The 19,914-nt window shown below is 39.7% G+C and overlaps 1 protein-coding gene across 9 annotated transcripts in view; it reads right to left on the reverse strand.

Moving 5' to 3' along the window:
* The window catches only part of CCSER2 (coiled-coil serine rich protein 2), a 285,551-nt gene that overhangs the window by 224,043 nt on the left and 41,594 nt on the right, over positions 1 to 19,914 (reverse strand). Inside the window, exon 1 of one of the 9 annotated variants that reach the window (XM_023724849.1) lies at positions 18,773 to 19,539. The exons of the other annotated variants lie outside the window; for them this stretch is intronic. The gene's annotated coding sequence lies outside the window, so the exon portion shown is untranslated. Of the gene's footprint in view, positions 1 to 18,772; positions 19,540 to 19,914 lie in introns of those variants that run through there. 9 annotated transcript variants of the gene reach the window in all.

The following is a 19,914-nucleotide window of genomic DNA, read 5'->3' on the forward strand; positions in this document are numbered from 1 at the left end:
AATCCAACACCTCTACAACAAAAAGACAAATAATCCTATTAAAAAATGGGCAAAGGAAATGAATAGACAATTCACCAAAGAAGACATTCAAGCGGCCAACAGACACATGAGGAAATGCTCACATTCACCTGCCATTAGAGAAATGCAAATTAAAACCACAATGGGATACCATCTCACCCCAGCATTACTGGCACGAATCACAAACACTGGAAATAACAAATGTTGGAGAGACTGCAGGGAGATCGGAACTCTTATGCACTGTTGGTGAGAATGCAAAATGATACAACAATTTTGGAAAATGATATGGTGCTTCCTTAGAAAGCTAGAAATAGAAAATATCATACGATCCAGGAATCCCACTCCTAGGAATACATCCTAGAGAAATTAAGAGCCATCACACGAATAGACATATGCACACCCATGTTCATGGCAGCATATGTTCACAATACCAAAAAGATGGAAACAACCTAGATGCCCATCAACAGATGAATAAACAAACTATGGTACATACACACAATGGTGTACTACGCAACCATAAAGAACAATGATGAGTCTGTGAAGCATCTCATAACAATGAATGAAACTGGAGGACCTTATTATGCTGAGTGAAATAAGTCAATCACACAAGGACAAATATTGTATGAGACCTCTATTGTAAAAACTCATGAAAAAGTTTACACACAAAAAGTAACAATCTTTGTCGGTCACGAGGGATGGGAGGGGTGAGGGGGAAATACTAAATAGACAATAGATAAGTGGTATCTTTGGTGAAGGGTGAGACAGTACACAATACTGGGGAAGCCAGCACAACTTGTACAAGGAAAGCTCATGGAAGCTCCACAGACACATCCAAACTCCCTGAGGGACTGAATTGCTGGGCGGAGGGCTGTAGGGACCATGGTCTCAGGGAACATCTAGCTCAACTGGCATAATACAGTTTATAAAGGCAGTGTTCTACATTCTACCTCGGTGAGTAGCGTCTGGGGTCTTAAAAACCTGTGAACAGCCACCTAAGATACTCCACTGGTCTCACCCCTTTGGGAGCAAGGGAGAATGAAGAGACCAGGATACAAGGAAAAGATTAGTTCAAAGGACTAATGGACCACAGCTACCACGGCCTCCACCAGACTGACTCCAGTACAGCTGGATGGTGCCCAACTACCACCACTGACTGCTCTGACCGGGATCACAACAGAGGGTTCTGGAAAGAGCTGGAGAAGGATGTAGAACAAAGTTCTAACACACAAAAAAAAGGCCAGATTTACTGGCCTGACACAGACTGGAGAAACCCTGAGAGTATGGCCCCCAGACACCCTTTTAGCTCAGTGGTGAAGTCACTGCCGAGGTTCACTGTTCAGCCGGGAATTGGACAGCCCCATAAAACAAAACGGGACTAATGAGGCACAGCAGTCCAGGGACAAGGACTAGAAGGTAGAAAGGGACAGGAAAGCTGGTGATAGGGAACCCAAGGTTCAGTAAGGACAGTGTTGACATGTGTGGCGTTGTTAACCATTGCCATAGGGCAACGTGTGTACTGTTTAATGAGAAACTATTTTGTGCTGTAAACCTTCATCTAAAGTGAGAAGAGTAGCACAACTGGAAGAACGTAATCGATGTCACTGAATTGTGCATGCAGAAATTTTTTAAATGGTGTATCTTTGGCTATGTATATTTTCACCATAAAAAGAAGTTTGAGAAGGGAGAGGGTTGACATGTTGTAAGGTTGTTAACCAATGTCATACAACAATATGTGTACTGACTGTTTAATGAGAAACTATTTGTTCTGTAAACCTTCACCTAAAGCACAATTAAAAAAATAAAGTACAATAAGAACGAAATATAACTTTGTTTTGTGGTCAGGGGAATGACTAGTATTAGCCACCTTGAGTAATGTACTGAAAAAGATTCTGAGGTTAAATATAGACTCAGCAATGACATGTCATGATCAAACAGCAATGTCTGCCACCAGCAAAGAAAGGGATAGTGGCAATATCCACGCCAGGTGACTGCCATCCGTATTTTTGATAATGATCTTCGCCATAAAACATACTATCTACCCACCCACTCCAAATACTTTCAGGATATTCATACGAAAAGCAGAATGTTATCAGAGATATGGGTCATAATGCAAATCATTAAATAACACATATTAAATATTCTGTCCTCCAGTGACTCAGTCTGTGAGTCAGAAAGGCTTTAACATTTTCCACCTGTCACAAGTAGACTGAAGAGAGAGCATTCTATTCTATCACTTCTCTGTGCCTCTACTTTCCCATCTAAATGAGGGCAATGCATATTATCTCCCAAGAACATCTTAAGTATTAATAACTTAGAGGCACAAGATAAGCCCATAAGAAAAAACACACTATTACTACAAAGTGTTTGGGGTGCTACTACTTGGGAAAAAAAAAAAAAATGTTAGAACCTGAGTGCACTATTTCTTAACAAGAATATTTACTGATTTCTAAATGTATAAATAATTGCAACAAAAACAGTATCAATCATCTTGGACTGTGGTCTAAAAACTAACCTAATGGCTCAACTGTGAAGTTTCCATATCTGCTTATGTTATAAATACTGTCACTTCATCACTGATGGGCCACCATCTATCTTCAAATGTTCATAAAACTACTTTCTCCTACATTTGCTTATAATTTTCAAATGAGATAAACAGACTTTGTAAGTCTACCTCATTTTGGTAGTTGTGCTGTCTTGGATGCACTTTACCTGACCAGCAATCTGCTGAAAGAGTAAAAAAATGTAATCATATCAATTTTAAAAAGTACGTGTTTGCTGAGATACTTTAATATTATCTGTGAGCTTTAATTTAATGCTGAACTAAGAATAATACCTGGTACAAGGCTTGGGAATGTCTGAAAATTTCTGAGTTAATTTCTGTAAGAAAACTGTTTAAAGTATAGCATATTTTCAGTACTACTATTTCACATTTGAAACAATTTTCAAAACTACTTACAAACTCCTTTTTCAAAAACTAGTGAATCAAAGTTTCTCACTTTTAAAAGGAATCCACAATGGGAAAAGAAGGATGAAACATTAATGAGCATGACAGGTAGGATGCTTACCACTTTAATCGTGCTGACTCTTTAGTCTTCATAACAACACTGTAACATGACAAATTCTATCCCATTTTAAATAGATAAAGCAAGATTCAGAAAAGCTAAAATCCTTATCCAAAGTCACAGGTTCAGAAACTGCTGAAGAGGATTCAAGTTCAAGTCTATCTGATTCCAAGGCTCATGCAGTTTGCCTTCCTGACAAAGGAGATAATTTTGCTTAGAATGAAATATTCTGAGAAGTTTACTGATAGCTACAGACGAGCATAAAGGAAGGAGCTGGACAGCTAATGTTAGAGGAGATACATGAAGACTGAAAGGACCTAGGTGTTAAACAATGGAGATGTTCTGCAGAGAAACAGTTAACAGCTTTCACTTTTTTAAACACCTTTCATATCTACTGAGGAGCCCTGGTGGTGCAGTGATTAAGCAGCTAACCATACGGTCAACGGTTTTAACTCAACATCTGCTCCACGGAAGAAAGAAGTGGCAGTCGGCTGTAAGGATTTACAGCCTTGGAACCCTATGGGGCAACTAATTCTGCTCTGTCCTATAGGGTTGCTATGAGTCAGAATTGACTCGATGGCAACTTTTTTTTTTTTTTTCCATATCCATTACCTTATCATCTGAGGAGTAATCTACTCATAATTTTTTTTTTTTAGTTTTTCAAATAGCTTTTTGGAAGGTATGAATTGCTTGTATTTTAGGGATTTAGAGAGGCATAAATCCACTACTGAGTCCAAGAGCAGTTAAGTGAAAAAGGCTGATGACTATGTACAGACACTTCCAAAACTTGGCTTCACCAGTTGCCATCGGGTCAATTCCGACTCATGAGGACCCCACGCGCGTTAGAGCAGAACTGTGCTCAACAGGGTTTTCAATGGCTAATTTTTCAGAAGTAGATCGCCAGGCCTTTCTTCCAAGGCACCTCCGAGGGACTTGAACCACTAACCTTTCAGTCAGCAGCCCAGCATATTATCCGTTAACACCATCCAAGGACTCTTCACATTCATATACCAAAAACCAAATCCGTTGCCATCAAATCGGTTCAGACTCATAGCGACCCTACAGGACAAAGCACGACTGCCCAAGAGGGTTTCCAAGGAGCAGCTAGCAGATTTGAATCGCTGAGCTTCTGGTTCGAGCTCTTAACTGCTGCACCACCAGGGCTCCTCACATTCGTATAACCACTCTATTTTTTCAAAAACCTTGTGTTACTTCATGGGCCTCAACCCAATGTTCAAAAGAAAGACTAGGGGCAGAGCAGAGACCCGAGACGGCCCTCTCTCAATGGTATCGGCATTCAGATACCACGGGACAAGCACTAAGGCCTGCTCGTTTCACTCTGTTCTTCTATCCTGTGAAGCAAAAGCCTTAGCTGCTGGGGAGGGGCTCGCTCCCAGGGCACAGGAAGAGATCCACTGCACTTCAGGGAGGGGTAAAAGTAAAATCCTTCTGTTTCTGATGTAAGAGTAGAAAATCCACTGCTCTTGGGGCAGAGGAAACAGAACTGGGGCTTAAGACCCTACACCAAGCAGAGGTCCACTAACATGGAGGGAGGAGCAGGAAACTCCCACCCACAACCAACCATAGATACAAGACAAAGTTCTGCCACCACAGGTAAGAGGGACAGAAATGCTGGACTAAGCCTGGAACCAGGGAAACAGACCTTCCCCTCCCCTGGTCCCACCCACTAACAAGTAGCGAGTAATATCAGTCTACTAAGGGGGCAGATACAAGAGTATGGAGAAAACCCTCTTCTGTGGCATAGATAACCAAAAGCTGAGAATGGGGGAGCAAGATAGTAGCAGCCCACCTGTCATGGATTGAATTGTGTCCCCCAAAACACGTCAACTTGGCTAGATCATGATTCCCAGTATTGTATGACTGTCTACCATTTTATCATCTGATGTGATTTCCCTATGTGTTGTAAATGCTATCACTATTATGTAATAAGATGGATTAGCAGCACTTATAATGATGAGGTCTACAAGATTAGATAGTGTCTTAAGGCAACCTCTTTTGAGATATAAGGGAGAGAGGTGAGTGGAGAGATGTGGGGACCTTATGCCACCAGGAGGGCAGTGCCGGAAGCAGTGCGTGTCCTTTGGACCTGGGATTCCTGCGCTGAGATGCTCCCAGACCAAGGGAAGACTAATGACAAGGACCTTCCTCCAGAGCCAACAGAGAAGAGAAAGCCTTCCCTGGAGCTGACACCCTGAATTTGGACTTGTAGCCTACTGGACTGTGAGAGAATAAATTTCTCTTTGTTAAAGCCATCCACTTGTGGTATTTCTGTTATAGCAGCACTAGATGAGTAAAACACCACCACTACAGCAATTGAACTTTGTGGTCATCTGAAGGTAATGAAAGCAACAACGAAAGCAAAACCACAGGTTAACTCCTGATAGGTTAGCTGAACAATCTACCCACAGAAAAAGCCTGCCCATTTCCAGGCATAAACACTTTTTATCTCAGTCTCGACTGTGCTTCTACACATGATAACCAGTATTCAATCACAAATTATGAAACACACAAAAAGCAAAAACACAAAACTGAAAAAGAAAAAAACAAAACAAAAATTATGAAGAGATAAAGCAATCAACAAAACCAGACTGTTTTGTTGACCCACATGTTGGAACTATCAGACAGGGACTTTAAAATAACTGTGATCAATATCTTAAAGGATCTACTGGAAAAAGTGGAAACATGAACAGACATAGAATTTCAGCAGAGATGCAGACTATAGAAAGAGTCCGATGGAAATGCCAGAATAAAACACACAATATCAGAAATGAAGAATTCCTTCAACAGGCTCATTAGTAAACTTAACACTGCTAAGGAAAAAAACTCAAAGAACTTTAAAATCAACCAAGTTTTCTTTATAGAAGAATCATAAATAACAATTGCAGAAGAAATGATGGCATTACAAAATAAGAAAATCATCACTGTGCAACACCTAATGAATTTTACCATTGGTGCAGTGATAGACTTCTCGCCTTCCATTCGGGAGATCTAGGTTCAATTCCCAGTCAATGCACCTCAAGAGCAGCCACCGCCCATCAGTGGAGACTTGTGTGTTGCTGTGATGTTGAAGAGGTTTCGGTGAAGCTTCCAGACTAACACAGACTAGGAAGAAAGACCTGGCAATCTACTTCCAAAAGTCAGCCAATGGAAACCCCATGGATCACAAAGGTCTGATCCCACTTACATGAGATTGCCATGTAACGGCAACTAACAATAGTGAATTAACAGAGCTAGGCAGCAATTCATCAATGACTGCTAAATCCATCAGCTGAAAAGATTTAAATACTCCAGCAAATATCAACACCCCCCATAAGTGGATGTGACAGATAAAACAAAAATGCCAGAACGCTAATAACTCTTAAATGCTGAACGATACATACACTTGGAAGTTAATAATACTCTACTTATCATGTTTGAAAGTGTCCATATATAACTTTTTTCTTTAAAAAAAATAAACCCCCATTAAGGGTGCTTTCATCAGAGAAAAGCACATGTAACCTTAAAGGAAGAAGAGGTATATAAAAAACTTCAGCACATTTACACTATCCTACATCTCTTAACATTCATTTTCTCTTACTCTTTCTCTCTCTCTCTTCCAATGTCTAGATCTTGACACTTAATTCTTCCCAGAAAGGACAAAGGCAATTAGCAGTATCATATGCTATAAACTGCTCTGACCAGTATTTGGATTCCACGTAGTACAGACAACAAAAAAAAAAGCAAATTCATTGCTGTCAGGTCGATTCCGACTCAGAGCGACTACAGGACAGAATAGAACAGCCCCACGGGGTTTCTAAGCAGTGCCTGGTGGATCCGAACTGCTGACCTTTCGGTTAGCAGCCGTAGCACTTAACTACTACACCACCAGGGTTTCCAGGTAGTACAGAATAACAGCTAAAAGGGCTATGGAGGGGCCCAGGTTAGACTCTTATGCTTCCCATTTCCTAGGAACGTGGCCTAGCACAAGTTATTTAGTCTCTCAGTAAATCTGTTTCCTCATCCGTAAATAAGGGATAAATAATACCTATTCATGGCTTCAAGAAGCCCTGATGCCCAGTGGTTAACCACTTGGCTGCTAACCAAAAGGTCGAAGGTTTGAACCCACAGGTGCTCTGTAGGAAAAAGATGTGACAGTCTGCTTCTGCAAGGATCTATAGCCTTGGAAATCCCATGGGGCAGTTGTACTCTGTTCTATAGGGTCGCTATGAGTTGAAATCAACTCAACGGCAACAGGTTTGGTTTTGATTTATTCATAGCTTTTTTCTTAGGCTACACCGTCTACAGATAAACAGAGCAATCTGATGAAGGCAACCTGCCCTGTTCTGACATCTGTCAAGGGATAGTTTGTATAGAAAACACTATCAATGCACATAACACAATCAACAGACGTCCTTGACTCTCACCACACCCCTACGCGCCACCCTGATTCAGGAAGAGGGACACAGCTCAGAGATGATGCAAAAGTGCCTGGGTCACACATTACTTTGTGGTTTACGAAAGTGGAACATTTAATAAAATTTGTTGTTAAGTACAACAAAATGTTCCCAGCAAAACCACCTGGTCACATGCTACGTATCTATTTTCAGTTTCATGTCAATACGACAAAGAGGCTCTCTTAACAGCTCAGCTTCTTTCGTATATTTAAGCTTTAAAAGGATAGGACTTAATAAAGACCATTTGTTAAATTACAAAACTCATATTTTAATATTAATCTCAAATATTACTGAACAACAAATGTTTAAACAGTAAACCAACCTGGCAAGATTAGGGAACAAACTATTCTGATAACCAAATACTGAGCAGTAGGTTAAGTGCTAAAACCCACTTAACCCATCGCTGTCCAGTCAATTCCGACTCATAGTGACCTTACAGGACAAAACAGAACTGCCCCATAAGGTTTCCAAGGCTATAATCTTTACAGAAGCAGACTGACACATATTCCTCCTGTGGAGCAGATGATGAGTTTGAACCACCAACCTTTTGGTTGGCAGCTGAGCGCTTTAACCACTGCACCACCACGGCTCCTTCAGAAAAATGCTACAGATATATAATATGTGAATTAATAATTTTCAAAGATTTAGCATTCGATAATATACACACGGTGCTAGACCTATACTGACGTCTAATGTAAGCTTTCACTGATGATTCAGAAAGCACCTGAAGATCACAAATCTGTCTCAGTCATAACAATGACTCAGTTATTTCACTGAAAAATCAATCAGAGATTTCAAGCTAGAAGAAATGGCTGGATTGCAGTCCTGCAATTTTAAGTAATTTCAAGAAAAGAAATGGACAATCACCTTGTCCTAGATCCTTCAGAGTTGGAGGTGCTCAAAGAGTGGATATACCAGGTTCCCCTACAATTGTAAAATTGTATAAAATATTATTACTATGCCTGAATTAACTAGTCCTCTGGGAAATAACTAACCCTCTGAGAATAAAGCTCTTAAAAAAAAAAAATCAGGTCTACTTAACCTGCTGAGAGTTAGATGTTCCCATCTCCTTGAATTAGTAAGAGGAACAAACTTGACAAGGAAAATCAGGGAACCAGGACCATCAGAAGGAGGTAAAAAATACCCAGAGTTCACTGATACCCCACACAGAAGCTCTTCTACTCAGTAAACTTCAACACATGAGCTTTTGTATATGTGAAAAAAACTGCCGACTGAAATAAGTTTCTCAGCAATGTCTGCCATCAAAGAAGATGTTAGCAATTGTTTACTAACAAATTTGCAAACCATCTTTCAGAACTTAAACTGTAAATAAATGAGTTTCTGCACCTGAAAAAGAGTGGAGATGGAGGCTGGGAGTGGCAGGGGAGGCAATCACAAATAAAACTTACTTTGGAAAGGCTGAGATAGAGAGGAAACATTAACGTTGTAGGTGACTCCACCCATCATTCTACTCAATAAGAACACATTATAAGATAAATTTATGAGGGAAGACATGATTCTGTTTTTTCTCAACAAGTCTTAGTTCGTACATGCTTGACATAACCTGAGCATCTTATCGGTAGTACGGTAGTAACATGTGAATATAGGTATTTTTTGAATAATTAAACTACTTAAACTGGTGCTCAGCCAAAGCTGTAAGAAAAAACCACTAGGTTGAACGTAGGTTGCCATCTGATTTTTCAAGGGCAATTTTGACTATACAAGATTTTTAAGCTACATGTTAACTTTAGAACCTAACCTCTCACAAGACGACGTATTGTGTAGTTATATGTGCCCTCTGAATCATGGAGGCAGGGGAAACATAAGTAAGGTACCCAAGAGGCAAGTGGGCTCTTTATGCAGTCTAGAGGGCTAACCTCCACCTAGAGGGAAAGAAGACTTGGCTCAAAATGAAAGGAAAAAAACCCATAGCTGAGAAACGTACATGAAATCACATTCTCTTCTCCAATAAAGCTATTGCTATGTACTTTCCATAACACCATTCCAGTGTTATCCACAGCACCATCTGTTTGTTTACTAAACATTTACTGAGCACTCATTATGTGCCAGCTACTTTTCAAGGTACTAAGAACACAGCTGTGACTAAAAGATATGAACCTTGCACTCATAGAGCTAACGATCCAGCAAAGATTAGACAGTAAAAATGAAATTAATGCTGTAAAAAGGTAGTACTGGTAGTCCTCGACTTATGACGGGGTTCCATTCCAACAACTCCATCATAAGTGGTTCTACCATAAGTAGAATACCTGTTTTTCTTTTTTTTAGTTTTCACTATTACTGTCTTTTATTATCAGTATGTTTGTAAGTCCAATCTTTGCCTTTGGGGGTTGGAAACATTACATATAAACTTACAGAAAATGATAACATCAGGAAATTACATGCTGTAACACTGTATGTAGTACACATTACTAATGATAAGATGTACCAAAAAAAAACAAAAGGACGGTTGTTAGTATAAGTCGAATACATCGTAAAACAACGACTATCTCTATATAAAAAACAACACAGCTTAACACAAATTGACAGTATACTTTAATATCTGAGGTCCTATAAGACTGGCTTATAAGACTCAAGTAATCAATACCTAGGTAAAACTGGCACACAAATTCCTAATTTTTTCTTCCCTACCTCTTTCATAGACCACACTGGGTTACTGAACTTAATGAACAAACCAATCTCTTCCTTGATGGCTTCCTTCTTGCTTAATAATTCATTCCAATTTGGAATCTCAATCCCTACCCACATCCATGGTGCCTAAGTCTAGTTTTTTATGAGAAGGAACTTAAAACTCTTGGCATAAAACATTAAAAAAAAAAAAACTAAATTACATAAAAATGGGCCCTGACACATTCTCAGTCTGACTGTGCTCTTTAAATGGTGACTCCCTTATGATTTAATTAGAGTACTTTAGATAATTACTCATACAATTTTTAATAGCAACTAGGACACCTATATGTTAAAAATTTTTAAAAGTAAAAATCATGAAACTAGTAAACAGCATTTATTTAATCAATCCCCAGAGTACTGACACTGAGATTCTTCTCAATTTGCCAAATATCAAAATGATTAAAATTGGGCACTTTCATCCTTACGTTGATTACGATTTAAGACATGATGACCACTGAATACAACGACAATCCTACCGTGCTTGGGACCAACACAATTCAACTTCTTCCTCTGCAGGCAGGCCCCACTGAATCCATTACACACCTCATATTAATACAACACTTTTTTATTAGACACTTACGAGACACCCAAACCCACTGCCGTCGAGATGATTCCAACTCATAGCAACCCTACAGGACAGAGTAGAACTGCCCCACAGGGTTTCCAAGGAGCAGCTGGTGGATTCAAACTGCTGAACTTTTGGTTAGCCGCCAAGCCCTTAACCACTGCACCACCAGGACTCCCTTATGAGACAAATAAGCACAGTGCTATGAGAAGTTCATAATATAGTAAAGGAAGAAATGTCCTCGTTACTGTAATTACTTACAACATGCTCATTCAGTCATCAAACTTTTATTGAAAGGCTACTATGTACTGGAGCACTGATGACACAGTAGTTAAGAGTTTGGCTGCTAACCAAAAGGTCGGCAGTTCGAATCCACCAGCCTCTCCTTGAAAAGTGTATGGAGCAGTTCTACTCTGTCCTATAGGGTCACTATGAGGAAATGGGTTTTATTACATACCAGGCTCTATGCTAGAGACTATGGATACAATAAGGCATTCTAATACAGGAAAAAAGACATAAAGATAAGAAAAGGGCAATGAAGTGCTATAACTGCTACAACAGATGAAACAGGATAGTACATGGGGACACAAAAAAACAAAAAGAAAAGGGCTCAACTGGGAGAGCGGGATATCATAAATGGCTTTCTAAGAGGAGGCAATTCTTGAGCTGAGTCTCACAGGTAAAGAATAAGATACTAGATGTGAAAAGCAACCCAGGATAAGCAAAGAGTATAAACAAAAGCAAGGAGATACATAAGAACCAGATGGCACATCCAGGTAACTGTAATCAGTTGAATAAGGGTAAAGAACCCAGGGATCAGAGAAATTTATCAGAAGAGAGAAGAACGATGGAAAAAATTCAGCCTGCAGAGGGCTGTGTGTGCCATACTAAGAAATCTGGACTTTACTATGGCCAATTAGCGGACCAAAGGGAAAACCATAATCTGACTGCACTTTGAAAAGTCACTCTGACTTCAGTCTGGAGGACAGACTACAGGGAGGTAGAGAGATGGGTACGAGGTTTTATCAGATGAGAAAGATGACAAGGACTATAGAAAAAAGGTTGAAGATAAGGTACAAATACAAAAGATATTCACAATATTGAAACTGAAGAATTCTGCCACAATAGCAGGCACAAAACGAAAGCACAATGAATGAATAATTGGCTGGCTGATCAGATGCAGGAGATGAGAGAGAGGAAAGAGTCCAGGATTCCAGGCTGGTTTACTGGACAAAGGGTGGTGCCTTAACTGTAGGTAACATTATATCTGAAGAAAGAAATCATGAATTTAGCATGTCAAGCTGACTCTAAGGTAACTAGAGAGGGCGCAGGTGGGGTGTTGACTGGATAGTCAGTAAAAGGTCTGAAATTCAAGGACAAGTCTGGATGGAAGATGATGATTTGGGAATTGTCAGCACAGGGATGAAGGTCCTACCAGAAACACGTGAGGTCACCCTAGAAGACGTAGAACAAGGACAGAATGAGACACCATCCTGGGAAACACCAATATTTAATGCAGAGAAGAAGATAAAAGCAACGGAGAAGGCCAAGAATGTACAACCTGAGAGGAAAGAGGAGAACGGAAAGATTAGTCAAGGAAGTTGTTGTTGTTGTTGTCGACAGGTGCCGTCAAGCTGGTTCCAACTCATAGTGACCCTATGTACGACAGAACAAAACACTGCCTTGTCTTGCACCGTCCTCACGTTCATTGTTATGCTTGAGCCCACTGTTGCAATCACTGTGTCAGTCCATCTCCTTGAGGGCTGTCCTCTTTTTCACTGACCCTCTACTAAGTGTGATGTCCTTCTCCAGCGACTGATCCCTCCTGATAACGTGTAACATGTCCAAAGTATGTAAGACATAGTCTTCGCCATCCTTGCTTCTAAGGCGCATTCTGGTTATACTTCTTCCAAGACAGTCAAGGAAGAATAATTTGAAAATGGCAATAGGCAGGAGTGTCAAATTGCAAAGACAAGCAAAGAAAAATGAAAAACTGAAACAATGTCGGACTTGGTGCTTTTCAAGTTGATGGTCACCTCTGCAAGACCAGTTTCAGGAAACAGATAAGGCACAGACACCTGACTGCAGTGCGTTCAAGAGTAAAAGGAGATGAGGAAAAGGAGTCTGGAAACATAATCCATTCTTTCAAAGACATTAGTGCTGACAGGAGAAAAAAGACAATAATTTAAGGGGATATAAAGGCAATAGTTTTGGGTTTTTGTTTTTCTCTTTATTTTCTGCCCCTTTTTCTGTTTATAAGCTGCACGGAAAGAGCTAAAAGAGAAGGTTGAAAATAAAGAACATGGTAGGAACAACAGCTGGAACAAGATCCCAAAGCATATAAGATTATGGGGGCTTCCAGTCCCATTATAAGACCTGGCATACAGACAGGAAACAAGACAGAGGCTCTGATTTACTGTTGAGTGGAGAAGGAGGTGGCATGCTGACAGGCATACTGCTCAGGGCTCTCTCCCCAGGAACACTGAACACCAGCCTGCAGCGGCCATAGCAGGCCCCACTCACCCACCATAGTCTGGACTGGCTGAACCTGCAGGCTGTGGGAATTGTGCCTGCAGCTGAATGGAGCTGGGAAAAAGCCGGGACTACCAAAAACCAAACCTGTTGCTGTCCCCAGTCAATTTCGACTCATAGCAACCCTCTAAGACAGGGGAGAACTGCCCCACAGGGTTTCCAAGGAGTGGCTAGTGGATTCAAACTGCCGACCTTTTGGTTAGCAGCTGAGCTCTTAACTACTACGTTACCAGGGCTCCAGGCAAGGACTAGCTCAACCACCAAGAACATGGGAGACGTGGGCAATACCAATAATTTCAAAAATGAAAATGTCCATAATATATACTCAGCAGCTCAATTAAAAGACTCTTTATTTTTTTCTAAATCCTCAGTTTCTAGCACAGAGCCTGGCACATAACAGACATCACTGCAGACAAACGAATGATGTACTGCGGCTGGCTCAGGCCCATATCCCAAGAGATAAGAAACCTGTGGAAGGCAGGCTCTGAAGAGTTTCCATGACCTGGGCAAGAAATTCTCCTTCCTATGGGACCATAGGGAAGAAATACCTAATTGTCCCTGCTAAAGGCAAAAGAAGAGGTCAACACAACTGTAAAGGTCCTTAACGATAACAGTTAATTTTACCAAGTATATAGTATATGCCTGGCACTGTACTAAGCAATTTACAAGAATTATATAAACAACTACGAGACAGGTACATTATTCTAATCTCACAGATGAAGAAACCGAGGTTTTGAGAGGTTAAGTAACTTTTCCAAATTCATACAGACAGTAAGGGACCAGGACCACTGAACTCAGATCAGTGGTGCTCAATATGAAGGTTAGCAGTAACAGCAAGACTAGCAGCAAAAGCAGCAGCAAAGGCCAACACTTATATAACTATTACTACATATCAGGCAATGTTCTAAGAGTTTCATATATATTAACCCATTTCACCCTCACAAGAATGACATGAAGTTGATAAAATCTGCATTTTACAAATGAAGAAACTAAAGCACAGAAAGGTTAAGTAATCTTCCCAAGGTCACAAAGTAGTAAGTGATGGAGCTGGGATACAAATTCCATCATTACTCTATCTGGTCTCTTTTCAACTCATTTTCTTAAACTAATACTCAACATACCTGTGTTTTTCAAACTGCAGTTCACGACATCACTTTATTGGTTTATACGAAGCAATTTCTGTTAGTAAATGAAAAGAATGGAAAAGAACAGAATAGACTACCCAATTCTTATCCCAGTACACTCACTAGTGATGGGCAAGTTGCCTGAGATACTGGAGGCTGCAAACTGCAGGAAAATCATACGTAATGGATGTATTTAGTTTTGTAACAGGTTGGGGAGGAAACAATTAAATTTAACAGTAAAAAATATTCAAGAACTTATTCATGGAGGACAAAGCAGAAAGCCCGCTTTTTCTTCTGTAAGTGTAAAAGTTATGTATAATAGAGAAGAGAATACAGAAAATGTTTAAGAATTATTCAAAGCAACTGTAGACCCAATTTTAGTGAAAAAACCCAAAGAATAATCTATTTCCTGAAGAATACACTTCAGGGAAGCTTTCAGAAGAATATGAGGGAAAAAAATGATGAATAAGAAGCTCAATTTAACTTAAATAGGAAAAAAAAATGTAGCCACAGAAAACAAGTATGCAAAATTAGGAAAAAAGATGGAGTTACCACAGTCTCCCAATAAACAATATAAAATGCAGTTTTTTTCCAACAATATCACAATGAGAAAAAATTTCAGTCCTGAACAATGAATTGTAACATGAATAGAAATTGCATCATAAAATAACTCTCATTATGCAAACACAATTTAAGCCAAGAAAACAGAAGACGTCCTACAAACTAGACAACTACTGCAAACAGAAAAGAATTCAAGCCTTTCAAATTCTGCTAAATCATAAGAGACTTCAGAACATTAAGCCACAAATACACTTTTCACCACCTCAAGAAATGAGAGGTCGCTAAGAAATCAATAAAAGGACAGTGAAAAGTGCTAAACAGGAAGGTGAGATAACAGCACTGGAAGTAGAACTGGTTGACTGACATGATCCATGAAAGGCAGCTCAATCCTGGGGTTTAGAGTGGTTAAGTAAGTTGTCCAAGTTCATACAGATAGTAAGGGACCAGGATCCCTGAAATGAGAAGAAACATTGCGAGATACTAAACTAGAAGCCAGTCAGCCTGATCACTATCTTAGGCTGGTTCTCTAGAGAAGCAACACCAGTGAAGCGTACATATATACACATTCATACATACATACACATATGTATATATATGTATGTGTATATATGTGTGTATGTATGTGTGTGTATATATATGCACGTATGTATGTGTGGAGAGAGAGAGAGAAATTTATGTCAAGGAATGGCTCATGCAGTTGTAGAGACTGGCAAGTGCCAAGTCTGCAGCTCAGGCATCAGGCTGAAGGCTTTTCCTGACTCACGGGGCTGCAGGGGCTGACGAACCCCAGACTGGCAGATGATGACGAGCTGGATGCAGGATCCAGAGTGAGCGAAAGCCAGCAAGCTTTGCCAGAACATCTGTATATAATGGATGTAGGCCACACTCCCAAGGAAACTCTCCTTACAAATAACTGGCTGATCACATCATGGAGGTGATTACATTATATTACAAAATGGAGAATAACTACACCTTTATCAAACACGAAAAACCAAACCATCAAGCAGATTCTCACTAATACTGACCCTGTAAGACAACGAGTTGAAACCCTGGTGGTGTAGTGGTTAAGTGCTATGGCTAACCAAAAAGTCAGCAGTTTGAGTCCACCAGGTGCTCCTTGGAAACTCTATAGGGCAGTTCTACTGTGTCTTACAGGGTCATTATGAGTTGGGATCGACTCGACAGCAACGGGTTTTGTTTTTTTTTTTTTGTTTTTTTGGGTTTATAGGACGAAGAACTGCGCCATAAGGTTTCCAAGGCTGTAATCTTTACAAAAGCAGACTGCCACATCTTTCTTCCAAAGAGCAGCTGGCAGGTTTGAACCACCAACCTTTCAGTTAGCAGCTGAGCGCTTAGCCATTGTGCCACCAGGGCTCCTCTCCCACATCATTACACAACTGCCAAACTACATCATTACATAACTGCCAAACCACTGAGAATCCTGGCCCAGCCAGTTAACACACAACCTGAACCATCACAATCATTATAAGGAAGATAGAAGGAGCAAACTGCGGGGTCGGGGGAGTGGCTATAAAACGACAACTAAAAAAACTTCAGTGAGAACAGAGGACAGATGAGAAAAGATTGAAGAGGAAGCAAGTGAAGTTTTAAAAAGACGAAGCAGGTGAAATTCAGGGAAACCTTAAACAAGAAAAGAACAAACAGAACATCATAAAATGCAAAGAGATGTTAGAAGAGTATACAAACATATGCACTGATTGAAAGAGAGGAAAGAGCAAGAGGAAACTGAGAAATCAAAACCAAAACTGTCTGAAGCTGATGAGAAATTAATCTTATTTGGGAAGAATTACATAATACTGGAATGGATCAACATGAGGGAAAATGCCAGTAAAGGAGGGCAGAAGTTCTGGAACCTCTGAAGATTTCATCCAAACTCTATAATTAAGACAATCAAGGAAAGACTAGGGAGATTAAAGACTGTAAAATGGTGATCAATATTATACAGACTGTCTCCTCATGTGAAGTGATTCCATTTGTGTGATAATAGTCGTATCTGTCAGACCAAAGAAACAAGGCATGTCACATTCAGTGGACCTTAGGGAAAGTAAGAAAGAAATTGGCCTGTAATTTTTTTTTAAATCTGAAAAAGTACTGTAAAATGTATTTATTTTATATAAACATTTTTGCTTTTATAAGTGCCACCATATAAGGAAAACCCACATATAACCTAACAGTGTCAGCTTCAGCAACTTTTATAATGTTCAGTTATTTTTAGATTAATTTTGCTGCATTTTACAGAATCATTTTAAATTATGTTTTCAAAAGATTTATTGTAGTAACAGACTAAAGCAACAATAGGAATAAAAATAAGAACAGAATAGAAAATATCAGAAGGCGTCATGCACAGGGAGGGCAAGTGTTTCATGACACTTCGGTTTTCAGTTATATATGCACGGATGTGTGCGCACTATGTAAAACGTATTTCTACTGCGGGTAGTCACGTCAAAAAAAGGTTGATAAACACTAGATTACACTATGGAATGTGGGAGTCTTTCCCACAGAAAGTAAGTGAAGACCCCCTGAAGTTCCCAGTTAGGAACCAACACTGAAGTACTTCATGAAGCATCAGGTGAAACTGTGACAGGTACGGTAGGTGGGACTGTGCTGCACCGACCAGGCCAAGCCAGCTCTACTGCTCTACTGCAGCAATATCAGGCTCCATAAGGTCACCGAGTTAACTCATTTACAACAAAAAAAGAAGTAACCAATAGTCTACTGGAAGAAGACTGTTATGGATTAAACTGTGTCCCCACAAACTATGTGCTAGAATCCTAACCCCGTACCTGTGGATGTAATCCTGTTTGGAAATAGGGCTTTGTTATGTTAATGAGAGCATATGTGAGTTGGGGTGGGGGGACAGACACCAGGTGAGGACTGTCTATAAGCCACAGAACCAAGGAACACCCAGGGCTACCAACAAGGAAGGAATCAAGAGGGCCGAGACTTTAAGCCTCCAAAATTGTGAGAAAATCAATTTGTGTTCTTAAAGTCACCCACTTGTGGTATTTGTGTTACAGGAGCATTAGGTAACCAAAAACAGGCAATGGTGGCACAAGGGTTAAGTGCTCAGCTGCTAACAGAAAAAAGTTGGTGACTGAATCGTCTGAACCCACCTAGTGGCTCAATGGGAGAAAAGACCTGGAGATCTGCTCCTGTAAAGATTACAGCCTAGAACACCCTATGGGGCAGTTCTACTCTGTCACATGGGGTGACAGTGAATTGCAATTGACTTGATGGCACACAATAACAACAGCAGGGAAATCAAAATCAAATCTGTCTGAAACTGAAGAGAAATTACTTGGCATGAATTACACAATAATACTGGAACGGATCATCATGAAGAAAAATACTGGACTAAGACAAAGACTAATCACTGTTCTACAAAAAAATCTTCTTGAAATGTGGCTTTTTTTTTAAGGTGTTCTGAATAGTTTAAGATTAAAATACACATTGGAAAAAAAAATTTTTATGAAAATGTCCAGAAAATTTTTTCTGCACAGGCACTCCTTGAAATATGAAGACCCTACCAGCAAACTTCTGCTTGTACAGAAAACTTCTTGCACACTGGCTCCCACTCACCAGAAGGACTGCTCCCCTCATTCTTCCCCCTTCCGCAGTAACCAGCTGACCTGAGCAGACAAGGCTTTCTGATGGCCAGTGCAAAGAATGGTATGTCTTGTGGCTCTGTTCTTCTGCCCACCCCACCTTCAAGATTCAGATCTTCAACCTCAAAAGGAATGTACTTACACAACAAGTCTCCCTTTGACCAGTCTTCACTCTCAAGAATAATCCATCTGCACAATCTCTCATCCCAGCACTGTCCACAAAACTTTCTGCGGTAAGAGAAATGTTATATGTCTGTCCTGTCCAATACAATAGCCACTAGTCACATGTGGCTACTGACCACTTTAAATGTGGTTAGTGTGACTAGGGAACTGATTTTTAATTTTTAATTATTTTAATTAAATGTAAATAGCTATACGGGGCTAGTGGCTACCATAATGGACAACATAATTTTATACACAAACATACAAACAAGGCATTTATCTTTTCTACCTTCTGACTCTTCAAATTCTTACCCAGTTGCTATTTCAGGGGAGGGGAAAAAAAAAACCTCTCCTTTGTTTTCATCTCATTTGTGAACCATAAAATGTTCCTGAGCAAGACAGATAAACCTTGATAAAAACAGATAATCAATATAAAAACAGCTTTTTTATGGAGACAAACATTTTAAAGTGAAATTACTTGAAAAAAATAAAAGTGCTATTAGTTTCTATAACCTTGAAAATGCCACTCTGTCATATAATGTATGTAAATGAATCAGAACTTTAGAATTGGGAAATTAAATCATGTAGGAAATCATGTCCAGAGAAGTTAATTGATTTGTCCTTCATACAGTTTGTTGGCTATAGAGCCGGCTTCCCTGACACAGCATGTGCCCAGAAATTCTTTCAGAATCTTAATTCATGTAACAGTCATTTACTGTTAATTACCATCTACAAGAACAAGGCAGAAACGAAGCCACTCATTCTTCTCTCAATTTCCATTTATCTCCTTAATGCTTATCTAATGAAACCTGATTTGCTTCACATACCAATAATTAAAAGAATAATTTCAATCATTTTTGTTTTCTGGGTTTAATTACTAATACCATTTTCTATTCTTTTTAACTGACAAATATAAATAATGTCTTTAACAAGAAAAACACTTCCCAAGTAGTAAATGAAAGTTGGACATTACTACAATCCAATTCGAAAAATATTTTTCTATAAAAACACAGAATAGGGACTTCCGGCAAGATGGCGCTCTAGGCAGAAACACCACGCCGTCCCTCCACAACAAAGATCCGAAAAACTAAGCCAAACAGAGAATCAACAATCCTGAAACCC

This window comes from Trichechus manatus, unplaced genomic scaffold (assembly GCF_000243295.1).
Source record: "Trichechus manatus latirostris isolate Lorelei unplaced genomic scaffold, TriManLat1.0 scaffold00265, whole genome shotgun sequence".
Classification (NCBI taxonomy): Eukaryota; Metazoa; Chordata; class Mammalia; order Sirenia; family Trichechidae; genus Trichechus; species Trichechus manatus.